The sequence below is a fragment of the Phocoena phocoena genome, chromosome 11 (genome assembly GCF_963924675.1).
Source record: "Phocoena phocoena chromosome 11, mPhoPho1.1, whole genome shotgun sequence".
In the NCBI taxonomy this organism is placed as follows: domain Eukaryota; kingdom Metazoa; phylum Chordata; class Mammalia; order Artiodactyla; family Phocoenidae; genus Phocoena; species Phocoena phocoena.
Window position 1 is genome coordinate 71125628 of NC_089229.1, and position 20027 is coordinate 71145654.

The window sequence follows — 20027 nt, forward strand, 5'->3', positions numbered from 1 at the left end:
TATATTGTGTTCATTAATACAATTCTCACATAACCGTATGAGATGGTTGCTACTATGATCACCATCTTTCAGATGAGGAACGTTGAAATAAGTTGCAGTGAAGTAACTCATCCAAGATCACATAGCAAAGAATGGTAAGGTAAATGCTAAAGCTGGGCTTCCAACCCAAGCAGTCTGACTCCAAGGTTACACGTTTTAACAGCTACCTTACATTGACTCTATGGAGAGTTGAGCCCAGACATTAAGATTACTGTCTTTGTTCTTTACCCCTAGTTCAATCACTTATCTAATCATTCATTCTACAGATATTTATTTACATCTATTAAGTGTAGGTTGCAATGAGGACAGAGATCAGAATGAAAGCAGGAAAAATGGTCACTCTCATGATACTTATGATGTAGCGGGGGGGAAACAAAACAAACAAAATCTATATAATATGTCAGACGATAATAAATACTAAGAAGAAAAACAGCTTAGGAAAAGGGGACTGAGATGATAAGAGGAAGTTCTATTTAGGTAGGTTTATAAAGACTTTATATGGCTTTCCTGATAGAGTGATGTTTGAACAGAAATAGAAATAAAATGAGTGAATCTTTCAGAGCAGTTTGAGGATTACATTTCATAAGTACAGCAAGTACCTAAAACAGTGCCTGTCTCATCATAGGGACTGGCTAAAAGTTTCTTTCTTCTCCCCTTAGAGTTAAAAGAAATTGAGAGGGGGAAATTTAGCTCTATGAAAAGACAAAGTGTTGATGGGAAGTTTGTTGATTCAAACTTTTTTTTTTTTTATGAAATAATAAAAAATAAACATGATCAACAGTCCCCAAATTCCCTTGAGCATTCAAATTTACAAAAGCAAGTGCATCACAAACTGAGAAAGGAAGTGTAAGCTGTGGGGTGTGTGTGTGTGTGTGTGTGAGAGAGAGAGAGAGAGAGAGAGAAACAGGGCAAAAGAACAAAAGTGGATAGGGACATTCAAAGGTTTAAGCAGAATGTGCCGACAGACTTGTGAGCATTTCAGAGCTTGAAGCATCTGCTGGGCTAATAAATAATGTTTCTGGCAGATCAGAATTCAGAACTTTTGTGCAGAGATGGGAAGAGGAGTATTTGCTTCTGGATTTCATCCTGTTCAATTAATATCATATATATTTTTATATATATATATATATATATGACTCACCCAAATCCATAAATCAGAGGTAAAATTACCATTATTTTTCTAATAGTGCCATGACTATCATAATGCCATGCAGAGAAATTCAAGTTTCCTTTGGGAAAATTATGTGAACATTAAAATTTTATATGACTAACTGGAGAATAAACATGGAAATATAATAGCTCTAAACTTCTTTTTATAATATATAACTGTAGCTATCATATCAAAGCATCTAACTTGACTGAGTCCACCGGTGCATTTAGGGTGACTTCATTTCAGGGTTTTGGTATTAAATTAAGGTGAAATTTGTATAAAAACCAACCTGAAATTTAATACAGAACCCAGGTGCAGGGATTGTTAAATGGCAATTACTTTGGTGTTCTTGGCATGGACAGATGGATCAGATGAAGTTAGTGTTAACTTATATTACACTGCTGCTGTTATTTCAACCACTTCCTGATATTCACACCCATCATATTTAATCTGTAAATATGTAGTCAGTAGATAAAATGAACGGAGGTTTGAGTATTGGAAGTTTCTGGATATAAACGTGCTTTCGTTTCTCTATGGTAACAAAAGTCCTTTGCAGGAGGAAATAACCAAGGAAACTCTAATCCAGGGTACAGCTCACTGTCGAATTTATTTCAGGATGTGATGAATCTTCCGGCTTCCCCAGGGGAGCTCCTGCAGGGAGTGGGGGCTTCAGGGAAAACGTGCCTTCCCAGCACTTCTTCCCTCTGCTCTTCCATCTTGTCCTTTCCTTCATCCAACACCTATCCCTTCGCTTTTGCAGACCTCTGCATGTCATGTGCTCTTGCCCAAACTGTTGCACTCCTCCCGACTGAGACTCAGATTATTTTATCTGAGGAAGGAATTCCCCCAATTTAAGGCACAAGGCATGCAATATTTCAGTTACATAATAAAATTTGTTAGTCTGACTTCAGGCCACAGCTCTTTATAATAGATCAGATTAGAGCTGTAAAACTGGAAACTGTCAGAAGGAACAGTGTGTCACTCCTGTCCATGGCTGAAGCCTCTATTCATCTTCTCCCTGAATTTCTCCATAAAACTAGGCCTAATTTTTTTGGAAAGAGGCAGTAAGTAGTATGTACTCTGCATATCCAGAGAATGGATTCATTCTTTTGAAGCACAGTATTATTTTACTTAATAGGTTAATAGTAAAATCAGATACTAATAATAAATGTAGTCCCTCAAATCAAGCTGTATAGAATGGATAATTTCTGAGACTAGATCTAGCCATATCTATCTCCAAAAGACTAAATTATATAAAACTTTAAAATGTCTTCCTCATTAACAGAAAAAAGCATAGAAGATTTGTCCCCTTTATTTTTAGACATATATTCCATATAAATTTTAAATAATCATTTAAATTGAATTTCATATTTTAGCAACCAAGTAACATTAAAAAATACAGTGGCTTATCACACAGTGCGTGATCTGGGTAATAGTATTGTAACTATGGAAACAGCTTTGGTCAAAAACACCGTCAAGGGCTTTCCTGGTGGCACAGTGGTTAAGAATCCGCCTGCCAATGCAGGGGACATGGGTTTGAGCCCTGGTCCGGGAAGATCCCACATGCCGAGGAGCAACTAAGCCTGTGTGCCACAACTACTGAAGCCCACACACCTAGCGCCCGTGCTCCGCAACAAAAGAAGCCACCGCAGTGAGAAGTCCACACACTGCAATGAAGAGTAGCCCCCACTCACCTCAACTAGAGAACGTCCGCATACAGCAATGAAAACACACCACCACCAAAAATAAACCAAAATACTGTCAAGACACAGACCTTTTCACGAGTGTTGCATTCAATGTGCACACCCTTTCTAGCTGTGGTATGACATTTTTTCATTCCTTGTAAAATCTAAATACTAAATATAAATAATGCTGACGTATAGTTTACACTGTAACAGATAATTTCCATCTCAGAAAGCTACATTTCTGATTTTAGAGTAGTATGGATCACTAATACATTTAAATCATATCTTAACACTTAGAGGAAACTTATTGCACTTCCTGTCATGAAACTCAAAAGAGACAATTTGTTATTCTAAACAAAGCATTCTTTCCTTTGTACTGGTGGCTTAAGCCTACAAATTTGATTCAAAAAAGGTTCCTTTATCTCCATGGACATTCGTTGTAATTTTGAGGTACAGTCCCAAGTCCAATAGTCTTTTGTCAAGGGAGATAGTGGGCAAGTGTATGAATTTAATGTTAAATAGGAACCGTTTTGTTGTATTTTCAGACCTGTGAATCACTTTCCAGATTCACTTCTAATCAGTTAATACATCAATCAGCCTGCCTTTTGAGGCATGTACAATGTATGGGAAAAGCAAAATTTCCTGTGCGTATTTATAATCTAATTGGGCCATCTTGAAATGTGAAATATATATGACAAAATATAATCAAGTGTTAAGGGGTGTGATATAATTGGAAGGGGCTAAATGAATTCATAGGAGTAAATAGGTTTCAAACATTGTCAGAGAATTCAAGGCCGCCTGCCCTTGATGAATGGGCAAAGAATGAAGATGCAGAAAGACAAGGAAGAGATTTCAGGAGAAAGACACTAAGCTTTGGAGGAGAGGTGGATCTGGTTAAGAACATCCTCCAGAAATGGAAGGAATTGCTCTGACCAGAATTTGACAGAAAATGAAATTAGACTGTTTGAGTGAAGGTAGATAATAAATGACTTAGAAATCTTGGTAGGGAATGGACTTAAAATAGTGAGCTTTTTACACTCAATTTTTGTAGAATTTTCAGCAGGTACATGAAAACTATATATGAGAAATTTTGACATGAATTGGAATGGAGAGAAACTGTGGTCATAAGACCTAAAATCAGGTAGAAGCTTGTTTTTTTTCTTCTAATTTTCAGATAATAATCCTAGCAAAGAATTAACTGCCTGTGGAGAGATAAGTTGGACAAGCCATCAAAATCAAAGGAAGGTGTAGTTATTCTGAACTAATAGTTACAGACTAGTGGAAGCTTCAAAAATATTTGTGGAATTTATCAGGTCAACCAGAGATGTATACTGTTTGTTTTCCAAATGTGGCCTGGCTACTTCCTATTGCCATATTTAGGATCTGCAAACTGAGCATTATTTTCTTTGGAATGCACTTACTCTTCCTTGTTATTTATAAAAATAATAACACCTGATATTTACAGAGTGGTTTCTTTTTTAATTAATTAATTTATTTTTGGCTGCGTTGGGTCTTCGTTGCTATGTGAGGGCTTTCTCTAGTTGTGGCAAGTGGGGGCTACTCTTCATTGTGGTGCGCGAGCTTCTCATTGCAGTGGTTTCTCTTGTTGTGGAACATGGGCTCTAGGCACGTGGGCTTCAGTAGTTGTGGCACGTGGACTCAGTAGTTGTGGCTTGCAGGCTCTAGAGTGCAACCTCAGTAGTTGTGGCACACAGGCTTAGTTGCTCCGCGGCATGTGGAATCTTCCCGAACCAGGGCTCGAACCTGTGTCCCCTGCATTGTCAGGCGGATTCTTTACCACTGCGCCACCAGGGAAGCCCTATAGAGTGTTTTATACTTATGACTTTGGGAAATGGTTAGCTTTGATTTAAAGATGGGACCAGAAGAAAGCGATTTGTCCAATCACGTAATCTGAGATAAGATACATGCCATTTGATACCAGTATTAGCCTTTGAGGTATCTAATAGTGCTACAAAAATATAACCTCTAATAAGCCTAAATAAAGTATAAAACATGGAGCTCAACTATGAAGAGATTCCTAGGACTTGCTATGGGTGATGGTAGCTATTAGTATGTTGGCATGTCAACTTGTCAAATTAGGGATGATTGGTTGACTCTTCATCCTTTTGTTCAGTCTTTCCTAGAGTAGATTTATAATCTTTACACCTTTTACCTCCATACTGTGTATTGATGGAAAATTCACCTGTTTCCTCTTTGGCCCTATGCTTAGAGAGAACATAGTTGAATGGCCTCTCAATAGGTCTAAAATTTGGCACTGAATACTGTTGTTTCCACATAGAATCTCTTTTCTAGGCAGAACGTCCAGTTTCATTTACATTCTTGTTTATTAGTTGTTCAACATTCCACATGCTCTTCAGCCTACTGCTTTGTGAATACGTTCACATTTGGCTTGCTGTTCTGTAAAAGGAGCAATGTCATTTTAAGACAGGGAATGGATGTATATCTGCAATGGGATAAAATTTGTAATTCTGAGATTTTTATGTTCTGCCGTTCATACGAGAACATTTCCTGACTGCTGTGGGGCTACACTGAGGAAAAGAGCCTTTCTGAGGTTCACACATGTTGTCATGGCAATACCTGGCATAACAAAAATGTAGGAAAATTAAGAAAAAATTGGATTCATGGGCTAGCAACAATATGGCAGTTGTTTTTTTTTTTACCAGATTTTATTTCAAGTGATTTTTCAATAATTTGTTGGTTGTAGAACAGCTTGGGGCATGTGGTTTACATTTAGTTAACATGCTTCATGTAATAATGGGTGAAAAGTATTATTTGTGTGTGTGTGTGTGTCTGTGAGAGAGAGACAGAGACAGAGACAGAGAGAGTTTTCCCTTACTCTTCTATTCTTGCCATGGTTGGCTATAAATTACCTAAATAAAAATATGTATTCAGTCGTAACTTAACAGAAAAAGTATGATGAAACAGTCCCACTTAGATGAAGGTGCCCCCTCTACTACTATGAATCAATAGAAGAAGGTACATTTTTTGGTGAGTTGTATCAATTAAAACTTATAGAATTTTTATTTCACTATTTATGGCACTGTGAGAGATACTGCTGTGGATGCCATGCTTGGTAGAACTTTAATCAGGGGAAGGGGAGAAAGGGAGTGATGGTCACAGTGAGCTATTTGTAAAAGTAAGTGGGCTTTCAATAAAGTGAGACACATTGGGAGATAGAAGGTGTCTTGTGTTTTGTAGGATAGTGGGAAATGGAAAGATAGCAGCAATGATTGAAACTGGTAGGCAAGGGCAAGGTAACGTATTGTATGTTATTCAAAAGGATTCGTAATTTATTCTGGACAGTTCCATGTGAGGGTGTAATGGATTTACTTTGTCCCAAATTGGTGTGTTGAAACCCTACCCCTCAATGTGGTGGTATCAGAAGGTGAGGCTTTTGGGAAGGGATTAGGATTAGATGAAGTCATGAGGGTAGAGCCCTCATGAGTGGGATTAGCACCTTTATAAGAGTCCTGTGAGACCTTGCTTCCTCTCGCTGCTCTTGCCATGTAAGGATACAATAAGATGTTGGCAGGCTGCAACCAGGAAGAGGGCACTCACCAGAAATTGAAAATGCTAGTAACCTGATCTTGGACTTCCATGCTTTAGAACTGTGAGAAATAAATTTCAATTGTTTATAAACCACCCAGTCTATTGTGCTGTGTCATAGCAGTCTGAACTAAGCCAGAAATTGATACCAAAATGTGGGAATGCTGCTGTAACAAATACCTAAAAATGTGGAAGCAGCTTTGGAACTGAGTAATGAGTAGGGGTCGGAAGACTTATTGTTTAAAAAACTGAGGCAGAGTTGATTTACAATATATTAGTTTCATGTGCATAGCATACTGATTCAAATTTTTATAGATTATACTCCATTTAAAGTTATTATAAAATATTGGCTATATTCCCTGTGTTGTGCAATGCATCCTTATAGCTTGTAGCTTGTTTATTTTACAGAAAGTAGTTTGTACCTCTTAATCCCCTACTCCAATCTTGCCTCTCCCCCCTCCCCTCTCCCCACTGGTAACCACTAGTTTGTTCTCTACATCTGTGAGTCTGCTTCTGTTTTGTTGTATTCATTCCTTTGTTTTATTTTTCAGATTCCACATATAAGTGAAAACATACAGTATTTGTTTTTCTGTCAGTCCATTCCATAGATTTTGGATTATTATGTTTACATTTGCAATAGTTTCCAGATATTTTTTAATTTCTTTTTTGATTTCTTCATTTGTTGTTTAACAGTATATTGAAAAGCCTCCATGTGGTTGTGGTTTTCTGCAGTATTTTCCTTGTAATTAATTTCTAGTCTCATAGCACTGTGGCTGAAAATATGCTAGATATGATTTCAATTTTCCTAAATTTACTGAGACTTATTTTGTTGCCCAGCATGTGATCTATCCTGGAGAATGTTCCATATGCACTTGAAAAGAATGTGTATTCTACTGCATTTGGATGGAATGTCATATGCACATATATATATGCACATCCATTCATTTAGTCTGGTGTGTCATTCAAAGCCAGAGTTTTCTTATTGATTTACTGTCTGAACAACCTGTCCATTGTTGTAAGTGGAGTGTTAAAGTCCCCTACTATTATTGTGTTATTGTCAATTTCCCATTATGTCTGTTAATATTTGCTTTAGGTATTTAGATGATCTTATGTTGGGTGAATATATATTTATAATGTTAGATCTTGTTCTTGGATTGATCCCTGACCGTTCTGTTATGTTTTTATTTGTCTCTTTTCTTTGTCTTTCTTTAAAATCTATTAGGGAGATTGGTTCAAGATGGCAGAGTAGAAGGACGTATGCTCACTCCCTATTGCAAGAACACTGGAATCACAATTAACTGCTGAACAGTCATCAGTAGGAAGACACTGGAACTCACCAAGAAAGATGCCCCACATCCAAGGACAGAGGAGAAGCCACAATGAGATGATAGGAGGGGCACAATAACAATAAAATCAAATCCCATGGCCACTGGGAGGGTGACCCAAAAACTGGAGAACACTTATACCACAGAGGTCCACCCACTGGAGTGAAGGTTCTGAGCCCCACGTCAGGCTTCCAAACCTGGGGGTCCAGCAAAAGGAAGAGGAATTCCTAGAGAATCAGACTTTTAAGGCTGGTGGGATTTGACTGCAGGACTTTCACAGGACTTGGGGAAGTGGGGACTCCACTCTTGGAGGGCATGCACATAGTAGTGTGCACATTAGGACCCTAGGGAGGGAGTGACCCCATGAGAGACTGAAGCTGACCTACCTGCTAGTGTTAGAGGGTCTCCTGCAGAGATGGGGAGTGGCTGTGGCTCATTGCAGGGACATGGACACTGACAGCAGAAATTCTGGGAAACACTCCTTGGTGTGAGCCCTCCCAGAGTCCGCCATTAGCCCCATTAGGCTCCAGTGCTGGGTCGCCTCAGACCAAACAGCCAACAGGGAGGAAACCCAGGCCCATCCATCAGCAGACAAGCAGATTAAAGTTTTACTGAGTTCTGCCCACCAGAGCAACACACAGCTCTACCCACCAGCAGTCCCTCCCATCAGGAAGCTTGCACAAGCCTCTTAGACAGCCTCATCCACCAGAGGGCAGACAGCAGAAGCAAGAAGTACAATAATTCTACAGTCTGTATAATGAAAACTGCATTCACAGAAAGATAGGCAAAATGAAAAAGCAGAGGGCTATGTACCAGATGAAGGAACAAGATAAAACCCCAGGAAAAAAAACTAAACCAAGTGAAGATAGGCAACCTCCAGAAAAAGAATTCAGAATAATAATAGGGAAGATGATCCAAGACCTCGGAGAAAGGATGGAGGCAAAGATCAACAAGATGCAAGAAATGTTTAATAAAGACCAAGAAGAACTAAAGAACAAACACTTAGAAGAATTAAAGAACAGACAAACATAGGTGAACAATGCAATAATTGAAATGAAAAATACACTAGAAAGAATCAATAGCAGAATAACTGAGGCAGAAGAACGGATAAGTAACCTGGAAGACAAAATGGTGGAATTCACTGCCACGGAACAGAATAAAGAAAAAGAATGAAAAGAGATGAAGACAGCCTAAGAGACCTCTAGCACAACATTAACCACACCAACATTGCCATTATAGGGTCCTGAAGGAGAAGAGAGAGAGAAAGGACCAGAGAAAATATTTGAAGACATTACAGTTGAAAAATTCCCTAACATGGTAAAGGAAATAGCCACCCAAGTCCAGGAAACTCACAGAGTCCCAGGTAAGATATATCCAAGGAGAAACAGGCTGAGACACATAGTAATCAAATTGACAAAAATTAAAGACAAAGAAAAATTATTAAAAGCCACAAGGGAAAAAATGACAAATAGCATACAAGGGAACTCACATAAGGTTAACAGCTGATCTCTGAGCAGAAACACTACAAGCCAGAAGGGAGTGGCATGATATACTTAAAGTGAGGAAAGGGAAGAACCAACAACCATGATTACTCTACCTGGCAAGGATCTCATTCCGATTCAGCGGAGAAATCAAAAGCTTTACTGACAGGCAAAAGCTAAGAGAATTCAGCAACACTAAACCAGCTGTGCAACAAATGCTAAAGGAACTTCTCTAAGTGGGAAACACAGAGAAGGAAGGACATACAAAAACAAACCCAAACAATTAAGAAAATGGTAATAGGAGCATACATATTGCTAATTACCTTAAATGTGAATGGATTAAATGCTCCAACCAAAAGACACAGGCTTGCTGTATGGCTACAAAAACAAAACCCATATATATGCTGTCTACAAAAGACTCACTTCAGACCTAGGGACACATACAGACTGAAAGTGAGGGGATGGAAAAAGATATTCCATGAAATTGGAAATCAAAAGAAAGCTGGAGTAGCAATACTCATATCAGACGAAAATAGACTTTAAAATAAAAAATGTTAGAAGAGCCAAGGAAGAACCCTACATAATGATCAAGGGATCAATCCAAGAAGAAGATAAAACAATTATAAATATATATGTACCCAACATAGGAACACCTCAGTACATAAGGTAAATGCTAATAGCTATAAAAGAGGAAACCGACATTAGCACAATAATACTCGGGGACTTTAACACCTCACTTTTACCAATGGAAAGATCATAAAGACAGAAAATTAATACAGAAATGCAAGCTTTAAATGACACAATAGACCAGTAGGTTTAATTGACATTATAGGACATTCCATCCGAAAACACCAGATTACACTTTCTTCTCAAGTGCACACGGAACACTCTTCAGGATAGATCACACCTTGGGTCACAAATCAAGCTTTCGTAAATTTAAGAAAATTGAAATCATATCAAGCATCTTTTCCAACCACAACGTGATGAGACTAGCCTATGACAAAGGAGGCAAGGATATACAATGGAGAAAAGACAGTCTCTTCAGTAAGTCGTGCTGGGAAAACTGGAAAGCTGCATGTAAAAGAATGAAATTAGAACATTCTCTAACACAAGACACAAAAATAAACTCAACATGGATTAAAGACCAAAATGTAAGACTGGACACTATAAAACTGTTAGAGGAAAACATAGGAAGAATACTCTTTGACATAAATCACAGCAAGATCTTTTTTTTTTTTTTTTTGTGGCATGTGGGCCTCTCACTGTTGTGGCCTCTCCCATTGTGGAGCACAGGATCTGGGCATGCAGGCTCAGTGGCCATGGCTCACAGGCCTAGCCACTCCGTGGCATATGGGATCTTCCCAGACTGGGGCACAAACCCGTGTCCCCTGCATAGGCAGGCAGACTCTCAACCACTATACCACCAGGGAAGCCCACAGCAAGATCTTTTTTGACCCACCTCCTAGAGTAATGGAAATAAAAACAAAAATAAAGAAATGGGACCTAATGAAACTTCAAAGGTTTTGCACAGCAAAGGAAACTATAAACAAGGTGAAAAGACAACCTTCAGAATGGGAGAAAATATTTGCAAACGAATCAATGGACAAAGGGTTAATCTCCTAAATATATAAACAGGTCATTTGGGTCAATATTAAAAAAACAAACAACCTATTCAAAAAATGGGAAGAAGACCTAAATAGACATCTCCCCAAAGAAGACATACAGATGGCCAAGAGGCATATGAAAAACTGCTCAACATCACTAATTATTAGAGAAATGTAAATCAAAACTACAGTGAGGGATCACCTTACACCAGTCAGAATGACCACCATCAAAAAACCTACAAACAATAAGTGCTGGAGAGGGTGTGGAAAAAATGAACCTTCTTGTACTCTTGGTGGGAATGTAAATTTATACAGCCACTATGGAGAACAGTATGGAAGTTCCTTAAAAAGCTAAAAATAGAATTACCATATGACCCAGCAATCCCACTGCTGGGCAAATACCCAGAGAAAACCATAATTCAAAAAGACACATGCACCCCAATAGTCATTGCTGTACTACTTACAATAGCCAGGTCATGGACGCAACCTAAAAACCCAATGACAGATGAATGGATAAAGAAGATGTGGTACCTATATACAATGGAGTATTAGCCATAAAAAGGAACAAAGTTGGGTCATTTGTAGAGATGTGGTGGACCTAGAGACTGTTATACAGAGTAAGGTAAGTCAGAAAGAGAAAAACAAATATTGTATGAAGTCTATTATGTTCTGATATAAGTTTTGCTATCCCAGATTTCTGTTGATTTTCATTTGGATGGAATATCTTTTTCCATTCTCTTACTTTCAGTCTCTTTGTGTCTTTAGACCTGAAGTGAGTCTCTTGTAGGCAACATGTATATGAGTCTTGATTTCATTTTTATTTAGCCACTCTATGTTTTATGATTGGCACATTTAGTCTATTTATATTTAAAGTGATTATTAATAAGTATGTACTTATTGCCATTTTCGGGGTGTTTGGATAGTTCTTTTTTGTTCCTTTTTTCACTTGTTCTCTTATGACTTGATGACTACATTTAATGTTAAGCTTGAATTTTCTTTGTGTGTGGATCTAGTATAGTTTAAGTGTTTATTAGCATGAATTTTGTATACAGCAATCTCTCTTTCTCTCTCTTTGTCTATATATATATAATATATGATATATATCATATAAAACATAGTAAGATGTGATATGATATAATGTATATTATATATGGTATATATGATCATATATGATATATATTGTATATATGTATATATATGTATCATAAAAATCAAACATATTATATATCATAATATACATATATTTTAAAAATCTATATTTAAAAATGATATATTTCATACATAATATATATGATATATAATGTTATATGATATATATAGTATATATCATATTTGTGATATATTTATATTATTATAAGTTGTATTATTATTATTTATTATATAATAAATTATATATTAATTTTATTATTATGAATAATAATTATAATGATAGTAATTAAATTATGTAATTCAATATATATTATAATTATTATAATTAAAAATACTACCAATAGTAATTAAATAATAATTTTTATTATGAATACATACTTATAATATTACATGCATCGTATATATGAATAAATATTTATTATACTATATGTATTGCATACATAATAAATATATGTATTAATATATTTATTATATTATTATAATAATAAATAAATTATATTTCATTTATATATTTTTATATGTCTATTATACATATATTTATTTATATATTATACATATATATTTTTTAAATGTTTATTTATATATTTTAAAAAATATATAATATATATTTATTTATGTATATATTTATATATGATTATTTGCTGATATATTAATTTCAAACAAATTTTAATAGTCCTGCATTTTTACTCCTCCACCTCAATTACTGTTCTCCCATGATATAATATATATACATATATACATGTATATCGTAGTGTATAATATGATACATATAGTTACTTATTTTATATTATATATAATATATTTTACATTTTATATTATAATATAATTGTATAGTATGTTATAATAATATATGATTATTTTAAAATATAATAGTATAAAATTATTATATAGTATATATATTATATTATTATATCATCTTATAATATATATTATTATATAAGTAATAATATTATATTAATACTAACAATATTATATATAATGTATATAGTTACATATAATATATATTATACTATTAAATTTATAAATATTAAATTTATAAGTGTATGATTTATAAATATACCAATATAATATATTATTTGTATATTATATGTGTTATAAGATATATAATAATATACATTGTAATATTATATATTATATTATATTATTTTATTAATAATTATATAATATATTATAATATATAGTAGAATAAATTATATTAATATTATAGAATTACACTGTTATATAACATATCGTATAAGTGATATATGGTACATAATTTTTATTTATTAAATTATCATTATTACTACATATTATTATGTAATAATACATTATATATATTTTATTATTATCGTGGTATATATGTATTATATTATATTTATTCCATTTTTATTCACATATATTTATATTATTATAAATATATATTATCTATACATATATAATATGTATCATTATATATTTATTTATGTTATACATATATATTCATATTTACATATGATATGTATGATATACATATCATATGTATATGATAATTTGCTGATATATTTATTTCAAACAGTTTTTTAGCAACCCTGCATTTGTAGTTCTACCACCACCACAATTACTGTTTGTTTTTTTTTTTTTAAATAATTTCTTTTTTTTTTTGCAGTACGCGGGCCTCCCACTGCTATGGCCTCCCGCATTGCGGAGCACAGGCTCCGGATGCGCAGGCCCAGCAGCCATGGCTCACAGGCCCAGCTGCTCCGCGGCATGCAGGATCTTCCCGGACCGGGGCACGAACCCGCGTCCCCTGCATCGGCAGGTGAACTCTCAACCACTGCGCCACCAGGGAAGCCCCAATTACTGTTTTTCATGTCATGTTTTACAGCTTTTTGTTTTGTGCATCCTTTAACTACTTATCCTGGAAATAGATGATTTTACTATTTTGTTTTTTACCTTCCTACTGCTAGCTTTGTACATTGTTAATTTACTATGATTACTATGTATTTATCTTTACCAATGAGTCTTTTCCTTTTGTAGTTTTATGTTTCTAGTTGTGGCCTTTTCTTTTTTGCTTAGAGAATTCCATTTTACATTTCTGGTAAATCTGGTTTGTGTGCTAAACTCTTTTAGCTTTTGTCTGTCTGTTAAACATTAGATTTTTCCATCAAATCTGTAAAAAGGCCTTGCCAGGTGGAGTATTCTTGGTTGTTTTTCCCTATTATCACCTTAGATATATTATGTAACCTCCTCTGGTCCAGGGTTTCCACTGAAAAGTAGCCTTATGCAGGTGTCCTTGTATATAGCTTTTCCCTTGCTGCTTTTAGTATTCCCTCTTTATGTTTAATTTTTGCTATTTAAACTACAATGTGTCTTGGGTTGGTCCCCTTTGATTAATCCTGTTTAGGACTCTCTGTGCTCCCTAGACCTAGATATCTCTTCCTCTCCCAAGGAACTTAGGGAAGTTTTCAGCTTTTATATCTTTAAATATGTGCCCCTTTCTCTCTTTTTTCTCCTTCTGGTATCCCTATAATGCAGATATTACTATGCTTGATGTTGTCACAGAGGTCTCTTAAACTGTCCTCATTTCCTTTTATTTTTCTCGTCAGCTTCAGTGATTTCCATTACTCTATTTTCCAGCTCACCTTTCAGTTCTGCTGTATATTCTAATCCACTGCTGATTCCTTCTACTGTATTTTTTATTTCAGTTATTATTTTCTTCAGCTCTGTTGGCTTCTCCTGACTCTTTCTTAAATTAGTCACTTTGTTCATCCAATCTTCTCTGAGTTTTTAGATCATCTTTAAATTGTTATCTTGAACTCTTTCTAAGGTAGATTGCCTGTCGCCTCTTCACTTAATTCTGGGGTCTTATCTTGTTCCTTCATTTGGAACATGTTTCTCTGTCACCAAAAATTTGCCTAATTTGCTTTTTTTTGTGTGTGGTACGCAGGCCTCTCACTGTTGTGGCCTCTCCCGTTGCGGAGCACAGGCTCCAGACGTGCAGACTCAGCGGCCATGGCTCACGGGCCCCACCGCTCCATGGCATGTGGGATCTTCCCAGACCGGGGCACGAACCTGTGTCCCCTGCACCGGCAGGCGGACTCTCAACCACTGTGCCACCAGGGAAGCCCTAATTTGCTTTTTTAAATTCCTATGTATCTGGTAAGTTGGTTATATTCCTCAACTTTGAAGAAGTGGCCTTTTGTAGGAGAAATTCTGTGAGTCCTAGCAGTCCACTCCCCTCTGGTCACCAGAGCTATGTGCTCCAGGGGTACCCCCTGTGTGTGACCCTCTATTGTGGCAGGCTGACTACTGTAAGCTCTATGGTCGGTGTGGTCGGCCACTGGACTTGTTGTTTGGCAGTCCTTGCCTTGTGCAGAGGTTGCTGGCCCTTGGTTGTGGGGGCTGGGTGACAGAGTGGCTGGCTGAGGAATCCTGGTCGGTTACAGGGCTAGTACTGGCTCACTTATGGTCAGAGCAGGGTCCTGGGGTGGTTTTAGTGCTGACGTTCTCAGATATCCTGTCAGCCTGCTTGTCAAGCAGTCACTTCCTGACATGGATGGTGGCAGGTCCCAAGGTTTCCCAAAGCTGGTGCTGGCTTGCTGGTGGGGGGGCTGGGGCCAGGGCTCAGGGGTTCTGGGGCTGATGTCAGCCTGCTTGTGAGCAAAGTTGTGTACTGAGGTCTCTGACTGCAGGGCCCTTGGGGTCCCAGGGCTAGTACTCATACACTGGTATGTGGGCTTGGGTCCCGGTTCCTCTGGTTTATACAGCCATGTGCCGGGGTGGCTGTGGGATCAGGAGGTCTTACAGCAGCCTGCCTTCAGGTTGGTGACACTGTGTTCCCTCCTGGCTAGTTGCTTGAGCTAAAGTGTTCCAGTACTTGTCACTAAAGGCCGGTGGGGCCAGGTCCCAGTGCTAGTAAACTAGAGGAAGGATTCCAAAATGACATTTGCCAGCACCAGTGTACATGTGGTAGAACGAGCTCCCCCAAATGGCTGCCATCTGTGTCTTTGTCCCCAGGGTGAGCTCCAGTTGCTTCCTGCTTCTCTGGGGGGCTGTCCAAGTTCAGCAGGTGGGTCTGAACCTCCTTTCAAATTACTGCTTCTGCCCTGGGTCCCGGAGCATCTAAAACTTTGTGTGTGCCTTTTAAAAGGCAGTCTCTATTTTCCACAACCCTCTGGATCTCCCAAAAGTAAGCCCCACCGGCCTTCAAAGCTAAATGTTCTGAGAGCTCATCTTTCTAGTACAGGACCCCCAGGCTGGGAAGCCAAAGTGGGGCTCAGGCCCATTGCTCCTTGGGGAGAACCTTTGCAATTGTAATTATCCTCCTGTTTGTGGGTCACCCATCCAGGGTTATGGGTCTTGACTATACTGTGACTGCCCCTCCTACCCATCTCATTGTGATTTCTTCTTCATATCTTTAGTTGTAGAAGATATTTTATGCTAGATTCCTGTCTTTTTCATCAATAGTTGCTCTGTAAATGGTTGCAATTTTGGTGTGCCTGTGAGAGGAGGTGAGCTCAGGGTCTTCATACCATCTTGGCCTGAAATCTGAGGAGCCGGAAGAATTTTGAGGTGCTTGCTACAAAAAGCGTACATTGCTTTGAGTGGGCCTTTAAAGGCAGTTCTGGTGAAAGCTCAGAAAGAAAAGAGGAGAGCCATAGAGAAAGCCTTAGTTTTTTTAAAGAATGCATAAGAAATCCTTAACAGAATGTGGGTAGAAATATGGACAGTAAAGGTCATTTTAATGAGATCTCAGACACAAATGAGGAATGTATTATTGGAAACTGGAGGAAAGGTGAAGTGGCAAAGAACTTGGCTGGTTGTGTGTGTGTCCTAGTTTTTTTGTGGAAAGAAGAGCATGCAAGTGATAAAATTGGATATTAGCCTGAAGAGATTTCTAAGCAAAGTGTTGAAGGTGCAGCTTGGCTTCTGACTGCTTATAGTAAAATGCAAGAAGAGAGAAATGACTTAAAGATGGAATTTTTTAGCAAAGCGAAATAATAGCTAAAAGATTTGGAAACTTCTTAGTATACATATTGTGAAAAATGAGAAAGCATGTTCAGAAGAAAACAGTAAAGGTGTGGCCAGTATCTGGTTGATAAGATGAGTATATATCTGAACCATAGACTCAATCAGCCACCCCAGCAGGAAACTGCCGGTTTGAACTGAAGAGGAAGGAGATAAGAAAGAATGAAGGAAGGCTGTGGACTTCTTGGATTTTATAGGACAGGATCATAGAGCTATTCAGCTCTGAACTTGCACTATTCTTCAGGACAGGGAAGAATGACCCAGAAGGTGATTCAGAGATCATCAGGCTGTGCCCTTTGTTTCAAAAAGGAGATTGACCATCATCTTGCTTTCAACAAGCCAGTTGGCCTCTGCCCAAAGCCCTGGGGACTGGGCCACCTGGCAGAGTTCTGGTGGGTGCAGAACTACTATTTCAGGACTACCACCTCAGTGGGCCTGGAAAGCAGAGCATCAAGCCAAAGAGGTTTATTCTCAAGCCTTAAGGTCTAATGTATTTTGCTCTGCTAGGTTTTGGACTTGCTTGGGACCTGTCACCCATTCCTTCTTTCCTGTTTCTCCTTTTTGGAATGAGAATATCTATTCTATGTCTGTCTTACCATTGTATTTTGGAAGTATAACTTATTTGGTTTCACAGGTTCTCAGCTGGAGAGGAATTCTGTCTCAGGATGAATAGTGTCTCCAGTCTCACCCAACTCTGATGTAAATGATATTTATATGAAACTTTGGACTTTAGAGTTAATGTTAGAATGAGTTAAGAGTTTGGGGATCATTGGGATGGAATGAATATATTTATATGTGGGAAGGACATGGATTTTGAGGGGCCAGGGACAGAATGTTATGCACTAAATATTTGTGTCCCCCCAAAATTCATATGTTGAAATCCTACTCCCTAATGTGATGCTATTATGAGGTGAGGCCTTTGGGAAGTAATTAACATTAGATTAGGCCATGAGGGTGTAACCCTCATGAGTCATATTAGTGCCCTTATAACATCATGAGAGTGCTTGCTTCCTCTCTCTGCTCTTGCTATGTAAGGATACAATGAAAAGTTGCAGTATGCAACCATAGAGAAGGCTCCCACGAGAATGTGACCACGCAGGCACCATGATTATGGACTTCCATCTTCCAGAACTGTGAGAAATAAATTTCTGTTGTTTATAATCCTACCAGTCTATGGCAGTTTGTCATAGGAGCTGAACTAGGATGGGGTAACCATCATTTAGACATAGACCATGGTATTTTGGTTTCTGATCTCTCTTCTTTTGCCCATACCCCACTAGCTCTGAAATAATAGGTGAAAATAGTAAGACAATCCCCTTAATCTTATCTTTATCAGCAGTCTCACAAAGTTTTGTAGATACTAGTCTCTAAGGATGGCTTCAGTTTGGGTATAGATATTATTGGCTATTTCATGCACTAAGATTTCAAATTCCTGGATTCTCAGTCAATTTAGACTATAGGTCAGGGACAGTATCTTTCTTAACAAAGCTTTATTTCCCTTTGTCTCTGCTTGCAGACTAGTTCACTCTAATGTGAATTCATTGCAGAAATTTTTTGATTAATTTGTTTACTGGAAGTATCAATTGGCAGCCATTACATAAGGCCATTCTGCTTTTTTCACTAGTTATTTACCTAATGCTACAGTCTTGGCTGGCACTTGATCTGCCTTCCAAAGTACTGTAGATGATATTTTGAACAAATGTTTTGCCATTTCTTAACAAGAGTTACCATGTTTCCAACCTCCAATATCTATCTCCTCTCTGCCTCCACTAAGTTGATGCTAACTTTTAGGTTGGTTATTTGTTATATTCTACTCCTAGTTATCAAATGTTGCAGCTGATAAAACTAATAAACAAATATATGGAAAAATTTCAATTTTGTTAATTTTCAAATATCTTTTTTAAAAATAATGGAACAGGGCTTCCCTGGTGGCGCGGTGGTTGGGAGTCCGCCTGCCGATGCAGGGGACATGGGTTCGTGCCCCGGTCTGGGAAAATCCCACATGCTGCGGAGCGGCTGGGCCTGTGAGCCATGGCCGCTGAGCCTGCGTGTCCGGAGCCTGTGCTCCGCGGCGGGAGAGGCCACGGCAGTGAGAGGCCCGCGTACCGCAAAAAAAAAAATAAAAAAAAAAAAAATAATGGAACACATCGTCTTTCAAATTAGAAAAATAAATTTTAATCATGTTATAAGTGATAAAAACATGCAGCAAAACTGGTACTTTCATACATGCATATTGGGAAGACCAGGCTTTAGTTTAATTAAGCAATATAAATTGACTATAATTTATATTTTAATAAAGTAGTAACATTTGTTAAAACCATTCTAAGAAATAATTAATAAAATGAAAATGATATGCATGATTTGTTTCCTATTGCTGCCAAAATAGGAACAACTTGAAAATTAAAATGAAGAAAAATGGGTGATAAAATTATGATACATCTATTAAATGGAATAGTATGTAACTGTTAAAATAATTAGGAAAACTATGTTGCTACATGAACAAGTAAGTGTAAATGCTGCAGTGTAAAAATCAGGATATAAAATTACATGTGTGCAAGGATTGCAAGCAAGTGAAGTAATATATGGAGAATTATTAGATCGGAGTATAACAAAATGATTGTAGTTAGATGTTCTGTTGGGTGGTGAGATCATGTTGCTAACCTACAATTTCCAATTTTCTGTCTGGGAAAAAAACCTAAAGATTTATGACCTATAAACTGACATGACTTACCTTTAAAACATAAAAAAAATGAACCTATATTATTAAATAATAATTTAATAAAATTAAATTATTAAAACTAAAGATTAAAAGAGGCACATCATTAAAATCTGGTGGGTAAAGTTAGATGCAACATACTATTGTTTGTGTTGGACATTGTGCTATTCACAGGACAGCTCTCTTCATCATTCTATCCTTTAATTATTCTTTACAATGTATTTATTTAAATTCTTAAACAAACTGCCAGTAATTAATTATCTGAATTAATTCTTATCAGATCTCCTTTAAAAGTGTTCAGAATACAGTTAAAATTATGTTTATT